This window comes from Rana temporaria, chromosome 3, assembly GCF_905171775.1.
Source record: "Rana temporaria chromosome 3, aRanTem1.1, whole genome shotgun sequence".
In the NCBI taxonomy this organism is placed as follows: Eukaryota; Metazoa; Chordata; class Amphibia; order Anura; family Ranidae; genus Rana; species Rana temporaria.
This window is the reverse complement of record NC_053491.1, coordinates 356,497,922-356,524,356: the sequence shown is the minus strand read 5'-3', so window position 1 is coordinate 356,524,356 and position 26,435 is coordinate 356,497,922. Positions and strand designations below refer to the sequence as shown.

General features: G+C 40.1%; 1 protein-coding gene across 1 annotated transcript in view; it reads left to right on the top strand.

Moving 5' to 3' along the window:
* The window catches only part of POLR3B (RNA polymerase III subunit B), a 174,551-nt gene that overhangs the window by 121,957 nt on the left and 26,159 nt on the right, over window positions 1–26,435 (top strand). The window lies entirely within an intron of this gene.

Here is a 26,435-nt window from a genome sequence, read left to right as displayed (position 1 = left end):
ACTTTGTATGGCCCCTGATGGTCCTGCTTGCAGTGGAAACGCTCACCTAAATAGGCGGGACCATTCTAACCACTCCAAACTGTACTGATCCGAAACCATTCCGCTCAAGGGGTTAACAGCAGGGGCGATCAAAGGGTTAATTGTTCCTAGCCTGTGCTTACTCACTGTGTGGGGGGGGTGCTTCTAATAAGGGAAAGCATAGATCTGTCTTCCTGTTACTGACAGAATGGTGGTGTGCCTTGTTTACATAGGCAGATCGCCGTTCTGCCTGTGTACTAAACCGTAGATTATACAAGTAAAAATGCGCAAGAACTAAATACAAGGATTCCTTGATAATATAGAAATAAAGTATGATAATGATATAAATAATAATAATAGTGTACACAAGATTGTACAGTTTATACTGGTGATTCCTGGACGTACGGGACGTCAGTGCGAGAGTAGCCGAGCATTGCCGACAATACATGAGTTTACTGCGCTCTGTATATGTCGGCGCAGTATTCAAACTCGGCGCGGGAAACGAGCGGGGAGGACGCCGCAGAAGGATGCCGGACCCGACGAAGAGGACACCCGAAGCCGCAGACGGACGCCGGACCCGACGAGGCCGCCGATGGACGCCGCGCAAGACACCAAAACTGTAAGTACAAAAAAACTTTTTTCCACAGGAATTCGGGGCAACTTTAGGGGTGCGCGCCATACGCGGGAGCGCGCTATACCCTACATAAAACACAAAAAAGGAAGAGGGTTGGGGCACCAGGATTTTCTTTGTACCGTCATGAGACCTCAAAATGGATTAACCACTTCCCGACGGCCGTACGACTTTGTACGGCCGCAGGGTGGCTCTACATCTCTGGGAGGCCGTGTTTTTACGGCCTGCGCGCGTCCGGCGGAGGCGCGCGCGCGCTCGCCGCATCGCTGAGATGCCGATGCGAGTGCCTGGCGGCCGCGATGTCCGCCAGGGACTCGCGATCGGCGGCTACAGGGACAAGACGTGGAGCTCTGTGTGTAAACACAGAGCTCCACGTCCTGTCAGGGGAGAGAGGAGACGGATCTGTGTCCCTTGTACATAGGGACACAGCATCGGTCACCTCCCCCAGTCACCCCCCTTCCCCCACAGTTAGTAACACAATTCAGGGTACACATTAACCCCTTCCTCACCCCCTAGTGTTAACCCCTTCAATGCCAGTCACATTTATACAGTAATTAGTGCATATTTATTGTGTCAAAAGTGTCCAATGTCTCCGCCATAATGTCGCAGTCACGAAAAAAAATGCTGATCGCCGCCATTAGTAGTAAAAAAAAATAATAAAAAAAAATAATTCTGTCCCCTATTTTGTAAGCGCAATAACTTTTGCGCAAACCAGACGCTTCTTGCGATTTTTTTTTTTTTTTTTTTTTTTTTTACAAAAATATGTAGAATACGTATCGCCTAGACTGAGAAAAAATTATTTTTTTAAAAAAAATTGGGCAATTTATTATAGTAACAAGTAAAACATATTGTTTTTTTTTTCAAAATTGTCGCTCTATTTTTGTTTATAGTGCAAAAAATAAAAACCGCAGAGGTGATCAAATACCACCAAAATAAAGCTCTATTTGTGGGGGAAAAAGGACGTCAATTTTGTTTGGGAGCCACGTCGCATGACCGCGCAATTGTCAGTTAAAGCGACGCAGTGCCGGAAGCTGAAATTTCACCTGGTCAGGAAGGGGTATATGTGCCCAGTAAGGAAGTGGTTAAAAGCACGTTTTTTTTATTATTTACAAAACACTTGAGATAAAACACAAAAAAAAGGGGGGTATTGAAATTCTCCCTATATCCGATTGTTCCACTTACACACTTCACAGAATGGATGAAGCAGGGAGATCTTTGCGCTGTGGATCCTCAGGTACAGCTTCCTTTTATGCAAGGAGAACAGTGAGCAGCACAGTAATCCTATCACTAAACCTTGCTCCAGATCTGGTAAGACTTGCACTCTGCAGTCCCGTTTAGATAATCTTACACTGCGGATATACAGCTATGAGGCTTTAGCCGCAGGAAGTGCGCAGCTGTTTTTCAGGAAGAAATCAAGGCAAGAGGTCTTATTTATTTATTTTTTAATTATGACTTGGGTACAATATGTAGATGTTCCTTATGGCATAGCAAATCTTCACACTTGAGTGTTATGTTGCACGATTTCCGAAACCTAACGGCACTTAAGCTGAAGACTCATATTATTCTCAAAGGATCTGTTCACACCTGAGTGTTTTATCACCCATTGTTTGAAGCTCCAAATGTACACAAGCTCCATAGGGACAGAATCACATAAACCTATTACACAGGGAATGTGAAGAGTTTCTGTGCTATAGGCTGTGCATATGGGGCAACACATGACACCGTGAAACTACCTAATCAATGCACATTTCTGACAGATCAAAAACACAAGGTGTAGGTAGGAAGGCTTATAATGCCTTTTAAATGTCTATGGGACCAAAAATGCATAGTCACTTGCACAAACATGAAGAAGAAAGCCTCTAAATTGACTGACTGCTAAGTGTAAATGGTGGACTTACATTTCAATACAGGACCACTTTACGCATCCTATATATTGGTACTACCTCTTCTCCATTGCAGATGATAATGTGCAACAGATTTAGCTATGAATGTTGGGTTAGGCAAATATGGGTATTTGTCATGGCAGGGGGAATGATGGTACGAGCGCAAGAGATATATATATGTGTGTGTGTGTGTGTGTGTGTGTGTGTATGTGTGTATATATATATATATATATATATATATATATATATATAATTATAATATATTTTCTGTTATGGCTGGCTATTACAAATTCTGTGCAATAAAGGTGTAATATTGCTTCACTCTGTGGATAAAATCTGCCACCAATCACCTATGACAGGGATATGCAATTAGCGGACCTCCAGCTGTTGCAAAACTACAAGTCCCATCATGCCTCTGACTCTGGGTGTCATGCTTTTGGCTGTCAGAGTCTTGCTATGCCTCATGGGAATCGTAGTTCTGCAATAGCTGGAGGTCCGCTAATTGCATATCCAGGTCCTATGCTATATAGCAATACATTAAATCCGTCAGGGAAACTGAACCTATTTGAAAATGGACCTAGGGCCTGAGATTGTTAGTCGATTTAAAGTGATTGTAAACCTCAGACATAATATATGAACGAAGTGTAACTTCAGCTCTCAGCCCCCTTTATTTTGACTGTTCAGAAAAGCTCTATTCTGGACTTTGAATAGATGTAGAAGAGAAGACTGCAGATAAACGGGTACAACTTATGTGGGAGGATTTGTTTAACCACTTCAAGACCGCCCACCACACATATACCATGGCAGGGTGGCTCTATTGCACAAAAACGACGTACCAGCAGGAGCGCAGATCCGGCAGACTCAATATTCTCCGGCCACCCGCTTTCACTGCACAGAGAGGCAGATGCCAGTTCTGCCTATGTAAACAAGGTGGATCCATTCTGACAGGGGACAGCATGGAGATCTGCTGTTCCTAGTGATCAGGAACAGCGATCTCTGTGTTGTCCCAGTGAATCTATCCTCCACACAGAGCACACCTTCCCTGCCAGTGTCATTTATACATTGATCAGTGCATTTATTTTGCACTGATCAATAGAATGTCGCTGGTCCCCAAAAAGTGTCATTTGGAGTCAGATTTGTCCTCCGCTAAAAATAATAGATGGCCGCCATTACTAGTAAAAACATTAAAAAAAATAGATAAGCCCATAAATCTATACCCTATTTTGTAGACGCCATAACATTTGCGCAAACCAATCAATATATGCTTATTGTATTTTTTTTTTTTTTTTTAAATACATATTGGCCTAAACTAATGAATTTCGTTTTTTAATATATTTTTTTGGATATGTATTATATTATAGCAGAAAGTAAAAAATATATCTTTTTTTTTTTTTTTTACAAAATTTCAGTCATTTTTTTATAGCGTAAAAAAAATAAAAACTGCAGAGGTGATCAAATACCACCAAGAGAAAGCTCTATGTGTGGGGAAAGAAGGACATCAATTTTTGGGGGTACAGCGTCGCATGATAAATTGTCGCAGTGCCATATCGCAAAAAATGGCCTGGTCATTAAGGGGGTAAATCTTTCCAGGGATTAACTCTGTGTATCAATTGAGGCCAGTCTTCTCATTGGATATATGGAAGATTTAGGTCTTATTGACCCCATATATCACTGTAAAGAGGACCTGTCATGCCATATTCCTATTGCATGTAAAGGAATGTTTACATTCCTTGTAATAGGAATAAAAGTAATCCAAAAAAAATATATTTTTTAAAGTGTCAAACTAAAAAACAAACAAAGTGAAATTAACAATAAAAAATAAAAATACATTTAAAGCGCCCGTGTGCTCGCACGCAGAAGTGAAAGCATACGTAAGTCCCGCCCACATATGAAAACGGTGTTCAAACCACACGTGAGGTATCGCTGCCAACGTTGGAGCGAGAGCAATAGCCTATGGCGATTTTTAAGTACCAAAGTTTGTTGCCATTCCACGTGCGTGTGCAGTTTTGAAGCGTGACATGTTGGGTATCTATTTATGTTGCGTAACTTCATCTTTTATATTATGCAAACAAATTGGGCTAACTTTACTGTGTTTTTTTTTTTTTTTAAAGCATGAAACTGTTTGTTATCCAAAAAAACGCATTTGAAAAATTGCTGCGCAAATACTGTGTGAGATAAAAAGTTGCAACTACCGCCATTCTATTCTCTAGGGCAGGGATATGCAACTAGAAAATGCATTCCCTGAGGAAAATGCGAGTGGGAATGCTGAATAGCTGAATTGCTGAGCCCGCACAAAAGCCATTCACCATAACCACTACACTATCATTAGGACATACAAGCAGTGTTCCTTCAGTACTTATAAAGCCTAATATCACACAGCTCCTTTCTCTATCTGCAATATAGAGAGTGTCCTGACTTGACTGGTCGCCCCTCCCCCCTCAAGAGGCTTTCTACACATGAGGTGGGGGAGGAGGACTGCACTGAGGTAAGGAAAGCTATTTAGGGAATCAAAATACCATTAGAAACGCTTTCATCCACACACAAAATCAGTTATCGAAGCCTTCAAACAAAACGTAATAAATCCACAACCGTACATGCGATCGATACAGCGACTTCACCGTTTGAAAGACACGGCCCTTGTGAACACATCGATATAAAATTTATGTTGATAAACTTAAAAATGTGGCCATGTCAGCGATTTAGAAAAGAGCGTCTTTGTGTGTTTTGCAGAAACATTTTTTAGACTTTTTAACATGTCTCTTGTCCTTTAGAAGCTCCTGGAACTAAAACTAAAATACGTATCACAAAACTGATCACATTGCCTGAAACCAGACAAGCATACCTACGTTTTGATATATAAATTGTGTATGACAAGTAGATCTTGTGGGCGTGAGAGCAATTTGTTCCCCCTTTTTTTAAAGATAATATTTTTTGTGGATGATCTGCACTCTAAAGGTCACATGACACACTCTAAACCTGCTCCATAGGATTACATTATAACCGATAAAATATCACTAAACGTAAATTGCGTTTTCACAAAAACCGTAAAAGATATCAATCTAAAAAGTCATGTTTGGATAGCTGAATATTTTGTGACCGCTTTAAAGTTTGTTTGGTGTCTGTAAGTGAAAGTATGAAGGAGCTGAAACTTTTGGCAGAACGTGTGTTTTGAAGCGGTAAAAAGCATGTTCTCATTGACTTCAATGTTAAAAAAAGTGTCTAAAAGCTTAATATTTTAAAAAGTATAAATAGTACAAAAAAACTTGAAGAAGTCCCATCGTTAGCTGAACAAGACGAACATTTTAATAGTTGAATGGTCTCAATAGCTCAAAGTATGCAGAAGTTACGCAGAGCCAAAAAACGTACGGAATAAAGGATAAGAATAAAAAGAACTAGAAAATGCATTCCCTGAGGAAAATGCGAGTGGGAATGCTGAATTGCTGAGCCCGCACCAAAGCCATTCACCATAACCACTACACTATCTTTAGGACACACAGCTCCTTTCTCTATCTGCAAAGTAGAGAGTATGCTGACTTCCTGGTCGCCCCTCCCCCCTCAAGAGGTTTCCCCTCCCCCCAGGTCAGTGAGGAGGAATATTGCACTGAGGTAGAAAGCTATTTATGGAAAGAAATTCCATTACAAACGCCTTTTAATTCACAGACCAATACATTAATTACGCCTCCAAACAAAACGTAATAAATCCACAACCGTACATGCGATCGATACAGCGACTTCACCGTTTGAAAGACACGGCCCTTGTGAACGCATCGATATGAAATTTATGTTGATAAACTTAAAATTGTGGCCATGCCAGCGATTTAGAAAAGAGCGTCTTTGTGTGTTTTGCAGGAAAATTTTTAAAATTTTTAACATGGACGGTCAATGGGAGGGCGTTTGAGGCACTTGTCCTTTAGAAGCTCCTGGAACTAAAAGTCAAATGCCTATCGCAAAACTGATCACATTGCCTGAAACCAGACAAGCATACCTACGTTTTGATATATAAATTGTGTATGACAAGTAGATCTTGTGGGCGTGAGAGCAATTTGTTCGCCCTTTTTTTAAAGATAATTTTTGTTTTCAAAGATCTCCACTCTAAAGGTCACATGACACACTCTAAACCTGCTCCATAGGATTACATTATAACCGATAAAAAAATCACTAAACGTAAATTGCGTTTTCACAAAAACCGTATAAGATATCAATCTAAAAAGTCATGTTTGGATAGCTGAATATTTTGTGACCGCTTTAAAGTTTGTTTGGTGTCTGTAAGTGAAAGTATGAAGGAGCTGAAACTTTTGGCAGAACGTGTGTTTTGAAGCAGGAAAAAGGATGTTCTCATTGACTTCAATGTTAAAAAAAAGTGTCTAAAAGCTTAATATTTTAAAAAGTATAAATAGTACAAAAAAACTTGAAGAAGTCCCATCGTTAGCTGAACGAGATGAACATTTTAAAAGTTGAATGGTCTCAATAGCTCAAAGTATGCAGAAGTTACGCAGAGCCAAAAAACGTACGGAATAATAAAATTAAAATTAAAATTAAAATTAAGAAGAAGAATAATAAAAAACGAATATCAATACTGGGAATGCTTATTAAAGCATTCCCACTAATTAAGAAGAAGAATAATAAAAAACAAATATCAATACTGGGAATGCTTATTAAAGCATTCCCACTAATAATAAAAAACGAATATCAATACTGGGAATGCTTATTAAAGCATTCCCACTAACTAGAAAATGCATTCCCTGAGGAAAATGCGAGTGGGAATGCTGAATTGCTGAGCCCGCACCAAAGCCATTCACCATAACCACTACACTATCTTTAGGACACACAGCTCCTTTCTCTATCTGCAAAGTAGAGAGTATGCTGACTTCCTGGTCGCCCCTCCCCCCTCAAGAGGTTTCCCCTCCCCCAGGTCAGTGAGGAGGAATATTGCACTGAGGTAGAAAGCTATTTATGGAAAGAAATTCCATTACAAACGCCTTTTAATTCACAGACCAATACATTAATTACGCCTCCAAACAAAACGTAATAAATCCACAACCGTACATGCGATCGATACAGCGACTTCACCGTTTGAAAGACACGGCCCTTGTGAACGCATCGATATGAAATTTATGTTGATAAACTTAAAATTGTGGCCATGCCAGCGATTTAGAAAAGAGCGTCTTTGTGTGTTTTGCAGGAAAATTTTAAATTTTTTTAACATGGACGGTCAATGAGAGTGGTTTTGTCGCTCTTGTCCTTTAGAAGCTCCTGGAACTAAAACTAAAATACGTATCACAAAACTGATCACATTGCCTGAAACCAGACAAGCATACCTACGTTTTGATATATAAATTGTGTATGACAAGTAGATCTTGTGGGCGTGAGAGCAATTTGTTCGCCCTTTTTTTAAAGATAATTTTTGTTTTCAAAGATCTCCACTCTAAAGGTCACATGACACACTCTAAATCCCTTCCATAGGGTTACATTATAACCGATTCCATTTTCTGAAAAAATCGCTAAACGTAAATTGCGTTTTCACAAAAACCGTAAAAGATATCAATCTGAAAAGTCATGTTTGGATAGCTGAATATTTTGTGACCGCTTTAAAGTTTGTTTGGTGTCTGTAAGTGAAAGTATGAAGGAGCTGAAACTTTTGGCAGAACGTGTGTTTTGAAGCAGGAAAAAGGATGTTCTCATTGACTTCAATGTTAAAAAAAAGTGTCTAAAAGCTTAATATTTTAAAAAGTATAAATAGTACAAAAAAACTTGAAGAAGTCCCATCGTTAGCTGAATGAGACGAACATTTTAAAAGTTAAATGGTCTCAATAGCTGAAAGTATGCAGAAGTTACGCAGAGCCAAAAAACGTACGGAATAAAATTAAAATTAAGAAGAAGAACTAGAAAATGCATTCCCTGAGGAAAATGCGAGTGGGAATGCTGAATTGCTGAGCCCGCACCAAAGCCATTCACCATAACCACTACACTATCTTTAGGACACACAGCTCCTTTCTCCATCTGCAAAGTAGAGAGTATGCTGACTTCCTGGTCGCCCCTCCCCCCTCAAGAGGTTTCCCCTCCCCCCAGGTCAGTGAGGAGGAATATTGCACTGAGGTAGAAAGCTATTTATGGAAAGAAATTCCATTACAAACGCCTTTTAATTCACAGACCAATACATTAATTACGCCTCCAAACAAAACGTAATAAATCCACAACCGTACATGCGATCGATACAGCGACTTCACCGTTTGAATGACACGGCCCTTGTGAACGCATCGATATGAAATTTATGTTGATAAACTTAAAATTGTGGCCATGCCAGCGATTTAGAAAAGAGCGTCTTTGTGTGTTTTGCAGGAAAATTTTTTAAATTTTTAACATGGACGGTCAATGAGAGTGGTTTTGTCACTCTTGTCCTTTAGAAGCTCCTGGAACTAAAACTAAAATACGTATCACAAAACTGATCACATTGCCTGAAACCAGACAAGCATACCTACGTTTTGATATATAAATTGTGTATGACAAGTAGATCTTGTGGGCGTGAGAGCAATTTGTTCGCCCTTTTTTTAAAGATAATTTTTGTTTTCAAAGATCTCCACTCTAAAGGTCACATGACACACTCTAAACCTGCTCCATAGGATTACATTATAACCGATAAAAAAATCACTAAACGTAAATTGCGTTTTCACAAAAACCGTAAAAGATATCAATCTGAAAAGTCATGTTTGGATAGCTGAATATTTTGTGACCGCTTTAAAGTTTGTTTGGTGTCTGTAAGTGAAAGTATGAAGGAGCTGAAACTTTTGGCAGAACGTGTGTTTTGAAGCAGGAAAAAGGATGTTCTCATTGACTTCAATGTTAAAAAAAAGTGTCTAAAAGCTTAATATTTTAAAAAGTATAAATAGTACAAAAAAACTTGAAGAAGTCCCATCGTTAGCTGAATGAGACGAACATTTTAAAAGTTAAATGGTCTCAATAGCTCAAAGTATGCAGAAGTTACGCAGAGCCAAAAAACGTACGGAATAAAATTAAAATTAAGAAGAATAATAAAAAACGAATATCAATACTGGGAATGCTTATTAAAGCATTCCCACTAATAAAAAACGAATATCAATACTGGGAATGCTTATTAAAGCATTCCCACTAATAATAAAAAACGACTAGAAAATGCATTCCCTGAGGAAAATGCGAGTGGGAATGCTGAATTGCTGAGCCCGCACCAAAGCCATTCACCATAACCACTACACTATCTTTAGGACACACAGCTCCTTTCTCTATCTGCAAAGTAGAGAGTATGCTGACTTCCTGGTCGCCCCTCAAGAGGTTTCCCCTCCCCCAGGTCAGTGAGGAGGAATATTGCACTGAGGTAGAAAGCTATTTATGGAAAGAAATTCCATTACAAACGCCTTTTAATTCACAGACCAATACATTAATTACGCCTCCAAACAAAACGTAATAAATCCACAACCGTACATGCGATCGATACAGCGACTTCACCGTTTGAAAGACACGGCCCTTGTGAACGCATCGATATGAAATTTATGTTGATAAACTTAAAATTGTGGCCATGCCAGCGATTTAGAAAAGAGCGTCTTTGTGTGTTTTGCAGGAAAATTTTAAATTTTTTTAACATGGACGGTCAATGAGAGTGGTTTTGTCGCTCTTGTCCTTTAGAAGCTCCTGGAACTAAAACTAAAATACGTATCACAAAACTGATCACATTGCCTGAAACCAGACAAGCATACCTACGTTTTGATATATAAATTGTGTATGACAAGTAGATCTTGTGGGCGTGAGAGCAATTTGTTCGCCCTTTTTTTAAAGATAATTTTTGTTTTCAAAGATCTCCACTCTAAAGGTCACATGACACACTCTAAATCCCTTCCATAGGGTTACATTATAACCGATTCCATTTTCTGAAAAAATCGCTAAACGTAAATTGCGTTTTCACAAAAACCGTAAAAGATATCAATCTGAAAAGTCATGTTTGGATAGCTGAATATTTTGTGACCGCTTTAAAGTTTGTTTGGTGTCTGTAAGTGAAAGTATGAAGGAGCTGAAACTTTTGGCAGAACGTGTGTTTTGAAGCAGGAAAAAGGATGTTCTCATTGACTTCAATGTTAAAAAAAAGTGTCTAAAAGCTTAATATTTTAAAAAGTATAAATAGTACAAAAAAACTTGAAGAAGTCCCATCGTTAGCTGAACGAGATGAACATTTTAAAAGTTGAATGGTCTCAATAGCTCAAAGTATGCAGAAGTTACGCAGAGCCAAAAAACGTACGGAATAATAAAATTAAAACTAGAAAATGCATTCCCTGAGGAAAATGCGAGTGGGAATGCTGAATTGCTGAGCCCGCACCAAAGCCATTCACCATAACCACTACACTATCTTTAGGACACACAGCTCCTTTCTCTATCTGCAAAGTAGAGAGTATGCTGACTTCCTGGTCGCCCCTCCCCCCTCAAGAGGTTTCCCCTCCCCCCAGGTCAGTGAGGAGGAATATTGCACTGAGGTAGAAAGCTATTTATGGAAAGAAATTCCATTACAAACGCCTTTTAATTCACAGACCAATACATTAATTACGCCTCCAAACAAAACGTAATAAATCCACAACCGTACATGCGATCGATACAGCGACTTCACCGTTTGAAAGACACGGCCCTTGTGAACGCATCGATATGAAATTTATGTTGATAAACTTAAAATTGTGGCCATGCCAGCGATTTAGAAAAGAGCGTCTTTGTGTGTTTGCAGGAATTTTTTTTAGACTTTTTAACATGACGGTCAATGGGAGGGCGTTTGAGGCACTTGTCCTTTAGAAGCTCCTGGAACTAAAAGTCAAATGCGTATCGCAAAACTGATCACATTGCCTGAAACCAGACAAGCATACCTACGTTTTGATATATAAATTGTGTATGACAAGTAGATCTTGTGGGCGTGAGAGCAATTTGTTCGCCCTTTTTTTAAAGATAATTTTTGTTTTCAAAGATCTCCACTCTAAAGGTCACATGACACACTCTAAACCTGCTCCATAGGATTACATTATAACCGATAAAAAAATCACTAAACGTAAATTGCGTTTTCACAAAAACCGTATAAGATATCAATCTAAAAAGTCATGTTTGGATAGCTGAATATTTTGTGACCGCTTTAAAGTTTGTTTGGTGTCTGTAAGTGAAAGTATGAAGGAGCTGAAACTTTTGGCAGAACGTGTGTTTTGAAGCAGGAAAAAGGATGTTCTCATTGACTTCAATGTTAAAAAAAAGTGTCTAAAAGCTTAATATTTTAAAAAGTATAAATAGTACAATAAAACTTGAAGAAGTCCCATCGTTAGCTGAATGAGACGAACATTTTAAAAGTTAAATGGTCTCAATAGCTGAAAGTATGCAGAAGTTACGCAGAGCCAAAAAACGTACGGAATAAAATTAAAATTAAAACTAGACAATGCATTTCCTAAGGAAAATGCGAGTGGGAATGCTGAATAGCTGAATTGCTGAGCCCGCACAAAAGCCATTCACCATAACCACTACACTATCTTTAGGACATACAAGCAGTGTTCCTTCAGTACTTATAAAGCCTAATATCACACAGCTCCTTTCTCTATCTGCAATATAGAGAGTGTCCTGACTTGCCTGGTCGCCCCTCCCCCCTCAAGAGGCTTTCTACACATGAGGTGGGGGAGGAGGACTGCACTGAGGTAAGGAAAGCTGTTTAGGGAATCAAAATACCATTAGAAACGCTTTCATCCACACACAAAATCAGTTATCGAAGCCTTCAAACAAAACGTAATAAATCCACAACCGTACATGCGATCGATACAGCGACTTCACCGTTTGAAAGACACGGCCCTTGTGAACGCATCGATATGAAATTTATGTTGATAAACTTAAAAATGTGGCCATGTCAGCGATTTAGAAAAGAGCGTCTTTGTGTGTTTTGCAGAAACATTTTTTAGACTTTTTAACATGACTCTTGTCCTTTAGAAGCTCCTGGAACTAAAACTAAAATACGTATCACAAAACTGATCACAGTGCCTGAAACCAGACAAGCATACCTACGTTTTGATATATAAATTGTGTATGACAAGTAGATCTTGTGGGCGTGAGAGCAATTTGTTCCCCCTTTTTTTAAAGATAATATTTTTTGTGGATGATCTCCACTCTAAAGGTCACATGACACACTCTAAACCTGCTCCATAGGATTACATTATAACCGATAAAATATCACTAAACGTAAATTGCGTTTTCACAAAAACCGTAAAAGATATCAATCTAAAAAGTCATGTTTGGATAGCTGAATATTTTGTGACCGCTTTAAAGTTTGTTTGGTGTCTGTAAGTGAAAGTATAAAGGAGCTGAAACTTTTGGCAGAACGTGTGTTTTGAAGCGGGAAAAAGGATGTTCTCATTGACTTCAATGTTAAAAAAAAGTGTCTAAAAGCTTAATATTTTAAAAAGTATAAATAGTACAAAAAAACTTGAAGAAGTCCCATCGTTAGCTGAACAAGACGAACATTTTAATAGTTGAATGGTCTCAATAGCTCAAAGTATGCAGAAGTTACGCAGAGCCAAAAAACGTACGGAATAAAGGATAAGAATAAAAAGAACTAGAAAATGCATTTCCTGAGGAAAATGCGAGTGGGAATGCTGAATAGCTGAGCCCGCACCAAAGCCATTCACCATAACCACTACACTATCTTTAGGACACACAGCTCCTTTCTCTATCTGCAAAGTAGAGAGTATGCTGACTTCCTGGTCGCCCCTCCCCCCTCAAGAGGTTTCTCCTCCCCCCAGGTCAGTGAGGAGGAATATTGCACTGAGGTAGAAAGCTAATTATGGAAAGAAATTCCATTACAAACGCCTTTTAATTCACAGACCAATACATTAATTACGCCTCCAAACAAAACGTAATAAATCCACAACCGTACATGCGATCGATACAGCGACTTCACCGTTTGAAAGACACGGCCCTTGTGAACGCATCGATATGAAATTTATGTTGATAAACTTAAAATTGTGGCCATGACAGCGATTTAGAAAAGAGCGTCTTTGTGTGTTTTGCAGAAACATTTTTTAGACTTTTTAACATGACTCTTGTCCTTTAGAAGCTCCTGGAACTAAAACTAAAATACGTATCACAAAACTGATCACATTGCCTGAAACCAGACAAGCATACCTACGTTTTGATATATAAATTGTGTATGACAAGTAGATCTTGTGGGCGTGAGAGCAATTTGTTCCCCCTTTTTTTAAAGATAATATTTTTTGTGGATGATCTCCACTCTAAAGGTCACATGACACACTCTAAACCTGCTCCATAGGATTACATTATAACCGATAAAATATCACTAAACGTAAATTGCGTTTTCACAAAAACCGTAAAAGATATCAATCTAAAAAGTCATGTTTGGATAGCTGAATATTTTGTGACCGCTTTAAAGTTTGTTTGGTGTCTGTAAGTGAAAGTATGAAGGAGCTGAAACTTTTGGCAGAACGTGTGTTTTGAAGCGGTAAAAAGGATGTTCTCATTGACTTCAATGTTAAAAAAAAGTGTCTAAAAGCTTAATATTTTAAAAAGTATAAATAGTACAAAAAAACTTGAAGAAGTCCCATCGTTAGCTGAACGAGACGAACATTTTAATAGTTGAATGGTCTCAATAGCTCAAAGTATGCAGAAGTTACGCAGAGCCAAAAAACGTACGGAATAAAATTAAAATTAAAATTAAGAATAATAAAAAACGAATATCAATACTGGGAATGCTTATTAAAGCATTTCCACTAATAATAAAAAACGAATATCAATACTGGGAATGCTTATTAAAGCATTCCCACTAAATATCAATACTGGGAATGCTTATTAAAGCATTCCCACTAAATATCAATACTGGGAATGCTTATTAAAGCATTCCCACTAATAATAAAAAACGAATATCAATACTGGGAATGCTTATTAAAGCATTCCCACTAATAATAAAAAACGAATATCAATACTGGGAATGCTTATTAAAGCATTCCCACTAATAAAAAACGAATATCAATACTGGGAATGCTTATTAAAGCATTCCCACTAATTAACGGACCTCCAGCTGTTGCAAAGCTACAAGTCCCATCATGCCTTTGCCTCTGGGTGTCATACTTGTGGCTGTCAGAGTCTTGCTATGCCTCTTGGGACTTGTAGTTCTGCAACAGCTGGAGGTCTGCTAATTGCATATCCCTGCTCTAGGGTCTCTGCTAAAAAAAAAAAAAAAAATATGTAATGTTTGGGGGTTCAATGAAATTTTCTAGCAAAAAAATTATAATTTTTACATGTAGGAGAGAATTGTCAGAATTGGCTTGTGTGGCAAAACCGCTGTATGGTCTTGGCCATCGTGCTGCAGCTCAGTTTCGGGGTCTTGGCAATCTTATTATAGCCTAGGTCAGGGGTCTTCAAACTACGGCCCTCAAGCAGGGCTGTGGAGTCAGTAGATAAATGTTTTGACTCCTAGATGTTCCAACAATCTAAACTAAATAGGAGTCAGAGTTGGAGTCGGTGCATTGTTTGCTGACTCCGACTCCAGGTACCCAAAATTTCCTTTGACTCCACAGCCCTGCCCTCAAGTTGTTCAGGAACTACAATTCCCATCATGCCTAGTCATGTCTGTGAATATCAGTGTGTTACAATGCCTCATTGGATGTGTAGTTCTACAACAGCTGGAGGGCCGTAGTTTGAGGATGCCTGGCCTAGGTCATCTTTGTCAAGCAACAATTATTTTTTTCATATCCTCAGAGTTCTTTGCCATGAGGTGCTATGTTGAACTTCCAGTGACAGAGGCGGCTCTAGGCTTTGTGAGGCCTTAGGAAAAACTTAGACAAGAGGCCCCCCCACTCACATCTATAATGGGGAAAAATAATTTAAAGCGGGAGTTCACCCATTTGTAAAAAAAAATTTTTTATCCCCTTAGCTTCCTGCTCGTTCGGTCTAGGGGAATCGGCTATTTGTATTAAAATATGAGCAGTACTTACCCGTTTTCGAGCTGCATCTTCTTCCGTCGCTTCCGGGTATGGGTCTTCGGGAGCGGGCGTTCCTTCTTGAGTGACAGCCTTCCGAGAGGCTTCCGACGGTCGCATCCGTCGCGTCACTCGTAGCCGAAAGAAGCCGAACGTCGGTGCGGCTCTATACTGCGCCTGCGCACCGACGTTCGGCTTCTTTCGGAAAATCGTGACGCGATGGATGCGACCGTCGGAAGCCTCTCGGAAGACTGTCAATCAAGAAGGAACGCCCATTCCCGAAGCCCATACCCGGAAGCGACGGAGAGGATGCATCTCGTAAACGGGTAAGTACTGCACATATTTTAAAATAAATAGCCGATTCCCCTAGTAAAAACGAGCATTCATCTAAGGGGGAAAAGTGCCCTCTAAGGGTGAACCCCCGCTTTAAGCAAGAAAAATGGCTGCAGAAAATGCACGGATCTAGCACACGGGTAATCGGCACCACTTCCAGGGCACCCTCCTCAACCATCAAGAGGGGGAGGTGATAAAGAGAGAAGAGTAATGGAGAGATCCGATGGCGCCAAAATTAGTATCGATCACAGGCAATTTAGGTGGCCGCGAGGCCCCTGTAAATGCGAGGCCTTAGGCTACCGCCTAATTAGAGAGCCACCTCTGGAGAGCGATAACACCAAATGTAACACACCTGCTCCCCATTCACACCTAGACCCTTGTAACACTAACGAGTCACATGACACCAGGGAGGGAAAATAGCTTGGCCAAATTTGGACATTTTCACTTAGGGGTGTACTCACTTTTGTTGCAAGCAGTTTAGACATTATTGGCTGTGTGTGAGTTATTCTGAGGGGACAGCAAATTTACACTGTTATGCAAGATGTATACTCCTTTGTAGTAAAGTGTTGTCACATGAAAAGATATAATAAAATATTTACAAAAATGTGAGATACTGTGTGCGCACATACTCACTTGTATTGTTTTAGACTATGATTGTAGAACTTTAACTTGTTAAAATGAATTGTGCAAGTAGCAGATTTTTTTTTTAGTAGTATAAAAGGTGGCTGGGCCAGTCCCCTACTTTAGAAACATAAAATAAAACATTTCCCCGTCTTTCCAGCCAGCAAGAATTGAAATCCTCACTTCTCCACCCATTTAATACCTCTAGGCATCAGTGCTCACCCCTCTGATCTGCAGATCTTTGTTGGAGGTGCTAATCCGTTTTCACATGACAGACTGAGAAATGCTCTTAAAGAGCAGTCATATATTGGTTTCTTTACATCAAAGCCTCAGCAGACTCGCTCTCTTATTCTCCTTCACGTTGTACAACTTTAGAGGAAAGGCTCCAAAAAGCAAATCTGGGTGTTTAGGAAGCGGATTCCTTATCTGGCATTCACAAAGTGTGTAGGTCTTTTGGAAAAGCTGGCAAGCCAGGGAAGGTGTTGGTTTTAAAGACGGATTCCCTTTCTGTCTTTGGCTAGAATACATTGCATGTAAGGATTGATGGCTGCGAGCCATTGCTTTCTTTTTGGTTTGTTCATTTGCTAAGAGTTATCAATTCTAATTTCTTAACTGGTTTTGTTTAAACGTCTACTCCTTTCAACATTGACCGTCCACCCAGGAGTGATTTCATTTTTATAAATTCTGGTGATTGACTTGCCCTCAGATCTCTTGTATCTCCTTGAGACACCAATTGCAAGGTTTCTACTCTTCTTCCCCCATACATAGTTTTTGGGCTCGCTTTCCCCAACCCCCACCACCTATGACGCGCGAGTGTGTATTATATTATAATATTAGGGCTGTTACTGATCAAAATTTTTCTGTTCGATTAATCGTTTTTTTTTTTTTTTTATCGATTAATCGACTCATTTCGATTCATTATAACGCACATACAGATCCAACTACTTTTATCTGATCTCCTTGCAGGCTGATTCCCAGTGCAGCTACCAACCACTGGAAAAATGGATAGCAGGATACAAAAAACACACAAAGGCAGCGCTCGATGGGAATAGCATTAAAACTTTTATAGTCTTCTAGTAGGTAACAAAATAAATATTGCACTGGAGATAAAATCGATGTAGCTACATAAACTGTAAAAATGGTGCGAGTAATACCAAAGGGTAGCAGAAGCAGTCATAAAAACATGTAGCCAAGTATGATACTGGTATAAAAATGTGTACAACGATACCACTGCTGAATCCAGATGAGGAGAGGTTAACATCAGTCCGTCGGCATGTAGATGTCCGATGAAGGGAACTATCACAACTCCCAGTGGATGGTTGTAGAATCCCAGGTTGATAGAGGGAAGTGTAACAGCCCTTGCGTGTGGCAGATAGTAAGGTCCCACCGGCATGCAGATATGAAGGCACAGCAAAGGAGCCCTTCAGATGGACCCAGAAGCTGGCGGAGAGGTGAGTACCAATAAAAATAATTTTAATAGATCAAAAAAATTAAAGATTAATCGATTAATTAAAAGTTAATTTGCACAGCCCTTATATATATATATATATTTTATAGAAATTACTGTGTGGGAAAAAAATGCTGTAAATTAACAACTTAAAGGGGTTGTAAAGGTAAAAAAAAAAAATCCCTAAATAGCTTCCTTTACCTTAGTGCAGTCCTCTTTCGCTTACCTCATCCTTCGATTTTGCTTTTAAATGTCCTTATTTCTTCTGAGAAATCCTTACTTCCTGTTCTTCTGTCTGTAACTACACGCAGTAATGCAAGGCTTTCTCCCTGGTGTGAAGAAAGCCTCTTGAGGGGGCGAGCAGGCAAGTCGGGACACTCTCTACTTTGCAGATAGAGAAAGGAGCTGTGTGTTAGTGGGTGTCCTGACACTCCTGCTCGCCCCCTTCCCCTCTCAAGAGGCTTTCTCCACACCAGGGAGAAAGCCTTGCATTACGGTGTGGAGTTACAGACAGAACAGGAAGTGAGGATTTCTCAGAAGAAATAAGGACATTTAAAAGCAAAATGGTAGGATGAGGTAAGTGAAGGAGGAATGCACTAAAGTAAAGGAAGCTATTTAGGGGGGAAAAAATACCTTTACAACACCTTTAAGCCCCGTACCATTTGGCCACTTTTTGCAATTGGGCACTGCGTCGCTTTAACTGACAATTGCGCGGTCATGCAACGTGGCTCCCAAGCAAAATTTACATCCTTTTTTCCCCACAATTAGAGCATTCTTTTGGTGGTATTTGATCACCTCTGCGATTTTTATTTTTTGCCCTATAAACAAAAATAGAGCAACAATTTTGAAAAAAATTCAATATTTCTTACTTTTTCTACAATAAATATCCCCCCCCCCCCAAAAAAAATTTATAAAAAAAAACATATTTTTTCCTCGGTTTAGGCCGATACGTATTCTTCTACATATTTTTGGTAAAAAAAATTGCAATAAGCGTTTATTGGTTTGCGCAAAAGTTATAGCGTCTACAAAATAGGGGATCGTTTTATGGCATTTTTATTAATATTTTTTTTAGTAATGGCGGCAATCGGCAATTTTTATCATGACTGCGACATTATGGCAGACGCATCGGACACTTTTGACACCATTTTGGGACCATTGTCATTTTTAAAGAGAACAGTGCTATAAAAATGCACTGATTACTGTAAAAATGACACTGGCAGTGAAGGGGTTAACCTGTAGGGGGCGTTAAAGGGGTTAAGTGTGTCCTAGGGACTTATAACTGTTAGGGGGCGTGGCTGGCCGTGACACTCTGTAAAAAAAAAAAAAAAAAGTACAACAGCAGTCCAAGTTTAACATCTCTTTGCATGTTGGTTTAGCAGAATTTTGTGTTTTGCTAATTTTGGAAGCTCAATAAATGAGAAGCAAAGTGGACTTAAATTCGAAAATGTAAATATCTGCACACTTCAAAGTAACACCTAGAAATATTGATCTCGCACAGTACAGTGGAAATTTACATTTGTCCCGAATTCCTCATGCAAAACAGCAGTGCCCCTCCCCTGCCTATGCACCCTGGTTTTGTAGCCTCATAGCTGCATATCTGCAGTGTGAGAGCTAAGGCCCTGCTGCTTCAGGCTACTGGGGTTGGGAGATTTGGAGGGTGATTTAGTGCCATCACTTCTGTGCTGCTCTCTGTTTTAGCTGCAGCCAAAGTTGTGCCCGAGGACTGGCAGTGCAAAGAACACCCTTTGTGTGCTTCCTTGATTCTTTGGATCTGGGCTTCCTGCTGCTTCTTGGATATTCTACCATTCATCATCAGGTCAACAGGAATAAGGAAGCAAAGCCCTGCCTTTACCAATATGGCGAGCCAGCAAAGAACGGTGGTGTGTATCTTGGCTCTGGTGGTTGCCAGTTTGTAGTTAATGGATTGATACAGGTATGCACAAGATACCTTCAGCTGCCATTGTTCCCTTGCTGAGTGTCCCATGCCACCCTATACCTTTTTAAGGAGGTGTGGGCTCCCACCAGGCACACCAGCCCTAATCTATCCAACTGCTATATGTGCTCCAATTTTGGAGACTCTCAAAATTATAGGGTAAAGCCTAGTACACAGGCCGTTGTAGGATGACTTGGGTTGGTTCTATAAAAACTGCCTGACATTTGGCCCCTGTGTATGACAGCTGGCCTGTCAGAAAACCAGCAGCCAACAGCCTCCCAATCGGAGCTCTAAGCCAATGGCTGAGAGCGATGACTGAAGTGTTCTGAGGGGGCAGTCCCCCATCATAATACAATAGCTCCGCTGTAATAACATCAGATTATTAGTATACCGGCTCCCATCTGAGCCGGTGGGTTTAACGAAAAAAACTATTAGTGTGTACTATACTTTAGGACTTCAATAAACTATGGTGCCTTGACATGGCCACTGCCACTTACACACGTTTGCATATACAGGGCCAATTTTTTTAACAAGAAAAGGAAAAAACAGGGCCAATTTTAGTCTTGTTGCAGGCTAGCTGGTAAGGGAGGTGGGAACTTTTGTATGTGTCTTTTAAATTTGCTTTGCCCTTTCAAGTGCTCCTTGCTGCAAAGACTAGTTATAGGTTGTGGTGGTTTCCAATTGTTTGTTGTTTTGTCCTGGCCCTGAGACGTGTTGCTGTGGCTAGTGTAAATAGACCCTGATATTGCAACTAGGGCCCAAGGCTTCAGGCCTTTCCACTCCTCCATATAGCTTTTTTAAGTACAGGAAAAGTCTTCTGGGATAAACAACTTCTGCGCCATAGGTGTCAAACACAAGGCCCGTGGGCCGAATCTGGCCCTCCAGACCATTTCATGTGGCCCTTGCACCTCCAGCCCTCCTCTGGTCCTCCTTCAGACCCTTACTTTCTGCTTTTAAGCAATGTATCCAGCTTCTTCCCAGCAGCATAAGTAAAGGGGGTCACTGTGATGTAAGGAAGAGTGGGGGACTCAACTTCTGATGGTGGGGTGGCTCTTGACATCTAATGTAAGGAGAGGGGATGCACTGGAATTCTAATCTTACAGATACAACCGGCCCTTTTGAGGGCAATCATAATGCCGATGCGGCCCACGATGAAATTGAGTTTGACACCCCTGTTCTACGCCTTCCAAATACATTTTTCGTGTGTTTAGATGTCCATGCTTTAAAGTTTTAGGCACGTTTAGTCGCATTTAGATTGTCTACTTGGTTCCTGGATGCACAGTTTTTTTTTCTAAACACCGCTAAATTGACCATAGGTAAACACCATTGAAAAATCATTGTATGATTTAATATGCGTTTAGAAATGTCCTAAACCGAGGTTTGATATTGCCAGCCTGAATAAAGACTCTTGTCTTGTGTGTCCCTTTTATAATAGCTTTTGAAAGCAATAAGTGGTGAGATTTTCTCATAAATGAGCCATCCTTTATAGATTGTCCCTTTTTTAAAGTGACAGGCTAATTGGCAAGTTGCAGGATGAAGTAGGAGTGGTTGGGCAGCTCTTCACTCGGTAGAGTTTATTTTTGCTTTTCTGGGTCCCTTCTATGAATTCCATATTAAATGCTCATTTGGAAGGTTGGCAAATATTTAGATCACCCTCGAGCTCTGTGACCTGCCGACCTTCCAGCACATTCTTCAGAGGAGCTCTGTCTTTCTACGTTTTACTGCACGGAATAAAATTACAGTTGTGTTTTCTGACTGGGCCAAACCAAACACACATTGTTCCTCCAGCACTGCTTTCTTGCAGTTGGTGTGTATTTTGTCAAGTTCCTGTGGTGGTTTTATAATGGGGCAGGAGCATTGTGGGGTTTTTCAATTAATCGAGCTTTTGTGTGCTTACTGCTATGCAAATGTGTAATTCACAGTCTTTTAGGGGCTTCTGGGAAAGCTGTGTACCAACTTTATTGTCCTTGCTGCCTCTACAAAACCCATATTTAAACTAGATTGCTAATAACATTTTTCTCCGCTTTAACACAGACAAGCTTTCCTCGACCGAGTTAACTAAAGTCTTTTGCGTTTTCCACTTTAAAAAAAACAGTTGACATCAGAAGCCCATTGCTTATCTAGGAAGCGATCAAATGCAGCAAAGTAGTCTTGTTTAAATCGAGAAATTGTTTTTTTTTTTTTGTTTTTTGTTTTTTCGCATGCACATACACGGTAGGAGTTTTGGTCTTTGAAACTTTTGTTGATAAAAATATTTTTTTTTCAAAGTTTTCAGTCGGTGAAATAGTAGCATTACATCGGGGGGGGGGGGGGGGGGGGGGGGGGTTATAGCACAGTTTGCCATTTTTATTATTTTAACAGACAGTTGTTATTAACTTAATATTTTTTTTCACACAATTTTATGAACGGCATTCATATTCACATGATAATTCTAAAACCATGTTGTAAATGTAAAGGAGTTGACGACTGTTTTCTTGGTAGAGCTTGGTAAATTATTTGTGATTTAAAAACAAAATTGCCTTATTTTTTATTTTATTTTTATAATTTTTTTTATCTTTTTTAGGTTTTAAACGTGTTTATTAAAAAGTAGTATAAACAACATCTTAGGCTGGCCATTCGTTTATACAATTTTCTTGTACAACTTTCGATTTACCAAAACCATATGCTATGGGGTCAAACCTCAACACTTTATACTTGTATGCAATCGGGCAGGCCCTTGCACTACATAGTTGAAGATAAATCGAAAGGAAAGTGAATAGGAAATGTTTATAATGTATGGCCAGCTTAAAGTGGAGGTTCACCCAAAAAAATCAATTTTTAACATTAGATTGAGGCTAATTTTACTAAGCAGAATCTGGTGTGTTTTTTTTTTTAAATGAATGCAGTACTTACCGTTTTAGAGATCGATGTTCTCCCGCTGCTTCCGGGTATGGGCTGCGGGACTGGGCGTTCCTATTTGACAGCCTTCCGACGGTCACATACAGCGCGTCATGAGTTCCCGAAAGTAGCCGAACGTCGGTGCGCAGGCGCCGTATAGAGCCGCACCGACGTTCGGCTTCTTTCGGCAACTGGTGACGCGCTGTATGCGACCGTCGGAAGGCTGTCAATCAAATAGGAACGCCCAGTCCCGAAGATCATACCCAGATGCCACGGAGAACATCGATCTCTAAAACGGTAAGTACTGCATTCATTTAAAAAAAAAAACACCCGATTCTGCTTAGTAAAATTAGCCTCAATCTAATGTTAAAACATTTTTTTCGGGTGAACCTCCCGCTTTAAAGGAGTTGTAAAGAATTTTTTTTAGATAGAGAAGAAAAGGAACAGAAAATAAAGAAAAAGAAAAAGTATAATAGAGATTTCAGTGACTACCAATCGAGTCTAGTTTTTGAATGGCAGAAGAAACTGGCTGCTGAGGAACATTCTGAATCAAACTCCCGAATGGAAGCCATCATGCAGGGTGAGGAGACCCCAATCACAAGGGTCACTCTCCCACAAACTCCGAGGGTTAATAAAGATCAAGGCAAGACCCCTAAAAAGAAAAAGATTGCCAAAAAGGTGAATAAGACTCCACATATACTTCCAAACAAAACAACTGGTACCTTTCCCAATAATTACCATCAAGAACACAGCTCGGGTTGGGTCAAACCATCTCATGGTAAATATGTGGGTAACACAGAACGTAATGGAAGTACTTATTACCAGGGCCAATATCACCATTATAGTGACTCCCCAAGGAGAGAAAGAGGCAATGCAAGACATGGTGCTGAAGGCCATTACTATGGCCCCAACCAGGGAAGTACAAGTCATCATGGTATTCGTCACCATACAGGTGGAGGTGGAGACGACTATGATGATGACAGTGATACTGATGTGAGAAACCAATTTTATCCACTAAGGGATAGAGATGGACCACGCAATATCAGTCAATTAGACTATGAAAGGGCTAACCAGATTCAGGAACTCTATAGGTTAGGCCCCTCAAAAGACTTCCCTTTAGACCAACTAGACACTCGTACCAACGATCAATGGGGTTTTCCCAGGGTCAATCACGGTGTGAAAAGACCAGTAGAAAACAAAGAGGGTGCAGAGGGGGGAGGAGAACAAGACCCAAAGAAACAAAGGATGTAGGGGATCTGGGCATTTATAATTTGAGTTCCCACACTTTGACACAACCGGAACTGTCATTGTTGGATAGAGGACTCAAATTTGCCCCCCCCCAAAAAAATGAATAAATTTTCCACGTATATGGACGTTCATCGTTATATACGGAAAATTAATATCAAGCGATATTTCGCTGGCCTCCCTAATCAAGATAAAGTTATAACTCAACATTCCTTTATCCACTCAGGGTTGGCTAATGCATCCACATGGAACCCTCCAGGGACGTTGGCACCATCCCTCAGGGTCTTTAGGGATGTTGTACTCAGGGATTTGGAAACCATCAAGGTAACCAATCACAAAATGGACCAGGAATTAATTAAGGGTCTTGACTCCCTATGTAATAATAGCCAATTGGTCATCCGCCCAGCGGACAAGGGAGGAGGAATTGTTGTCATGGACCGTTCGAACTATATCGAAGGTACCATGAAATTGGTTGATGATCGAAATACCTATTCACTTCTTAGGGGTAACCCAGTGAATCTATACCAAAATGAATTGGAGGTGTTAATTAAGAAAGGCTTTGATCTAGGTATACTAAGTGAGAAAGAACGTGAATTTCTTATTCCCAGGGCACCTAGAACCCCAATTCTCTACTGCTTGCCAAAGATTCATAAAAGTCTTACTTGCCCCCCTGGACGCCCGATAGTCAGTGGCATAGACTCGGTTACGTCCAGGGTGGGCAAGTATATCGACCATTTCTTACAACCCTTGGTCCAACAGATGCCATCATATTTGAAAGACACCAAGCAGGTTATCAATATGCTGTCTCAGATTCAGCCTAGTGATGATACCTGGCTGGTGACGGCTGATGTAAGTTCATTATATACCATTATTCCACACAAGTTGGGTATATCAGCTGTCAAATACTATCTAGATGCTCTCTCTGATGTACCTCTAGTACAGAGAGATTATTTGATTGAACTTTTGGAATACGCTGCCGGACACAATTATTTCTGGTTCAATCAAAATTACTACCAGCAAATTAGAGGTGTCGCCATGGGCGCAAAATATGCGCCGAGTCTTGCCAACTTATTCATGGCCAAATGGGAGGAGGATGTCGTCTATAAGGACCGGAACCCACACATTTTGTTGTGGGCAAGGTATATCGACGACATCCTCCTCCTATGGAATGGCACTGGGCCCCAACTTGATGAGTTTATAGGTTCCCTAAATAACAACAATAGGGGGATCCATCTCGTTCACGAGATGGATAAAGAAACAATCAACTTTCTTGACCTTACCATCAATAAGAAGGGAGGTAGCTTTCAAACACAAACATACTTCAAGAAGACTGACAGGAACTCCTTTATTCCGGTGGGGAGTTGCCACCATAGAAATTGGCTCAACTCTGTACCCAAGAGCCAATTCATCAGAATGAGGAGGAACTGCACGTCTCTTGAAGATTATCAAACCCAATCTGAAGTCCTTAAAACCAGACTAGTTGAGAAGGGTTATGAATCTAGTGACTTAGATACTGTAAGGAAAGAGGTTGCTGACATTGACCGCTCTAAACTTTTAGATTCCTCTATTAGGTCACGCAGGGAGGGCCCTACTATACCATTTGTTACCAGTTATTCTACCCAGCATTACCTTATCAAGAAGATCATTAAAAAGCACTGGCATTTGCTGGATAATGACAGGTTAATCAGCACTTTTCTCCCTGCTAACCCCCAGATTGTATTCAGAGGTGTCCCCTCATTAAGGGACAAAATATCACCAAATGTTGTTGATCCACCTACGAAAAAGGTCTCTTTTTTTCAGAGGGGTATCTCTGGATACCATCAATGTCGCAGATGTCAAATCTGCACATTAAACAAAGTTGCATCTAAAAAAACTTTAAAGTTTGTGTCAACTAGCACGTTGAGAGAGCATACCATCGAACCATTCATCACCTGCAGCTCAACGGGTGTGGTCTATTTGCTGCAGTGCCCTTGTGGGCTGCAGTATATAGGCCGAACCAAGAGGTCCATGCAGGTTAGATTGGGAGAACATGTAACCAATATAAGATCAGGGTTCCCAAATCACTCAGTATCACATCATTATGATTTGTGTCACAATAGGAATCCTGAGGGAACGTTATTCCTGGGCATAGATAAATATGATGCCCATTGGAGAGGTGGTTCTCTAGTAAGAGAACTGTCCAGGCTAGAAATGGCCTGGATACACCGTGTCCGCACATATACCCCATATGGATTAAATATAGACGTTGATGTCAACGCTTTTATTGACAATAGTTAGGCCATTTTCAGAATAGGAATGCATAATACCATCTTTGAAATATATGCTGTGAACCTGACTTGACATCCGGGGTATCAGGACTCCCCTATGGATACATCTCTATTTGTAGTCTTTTTTTCCCTTTATAATATATCATTTAAATAAATTTTTTTTGTTTTCTCTTTTTCTATTTTTTCTGTTCCTAGCAGTACACCACATGTGT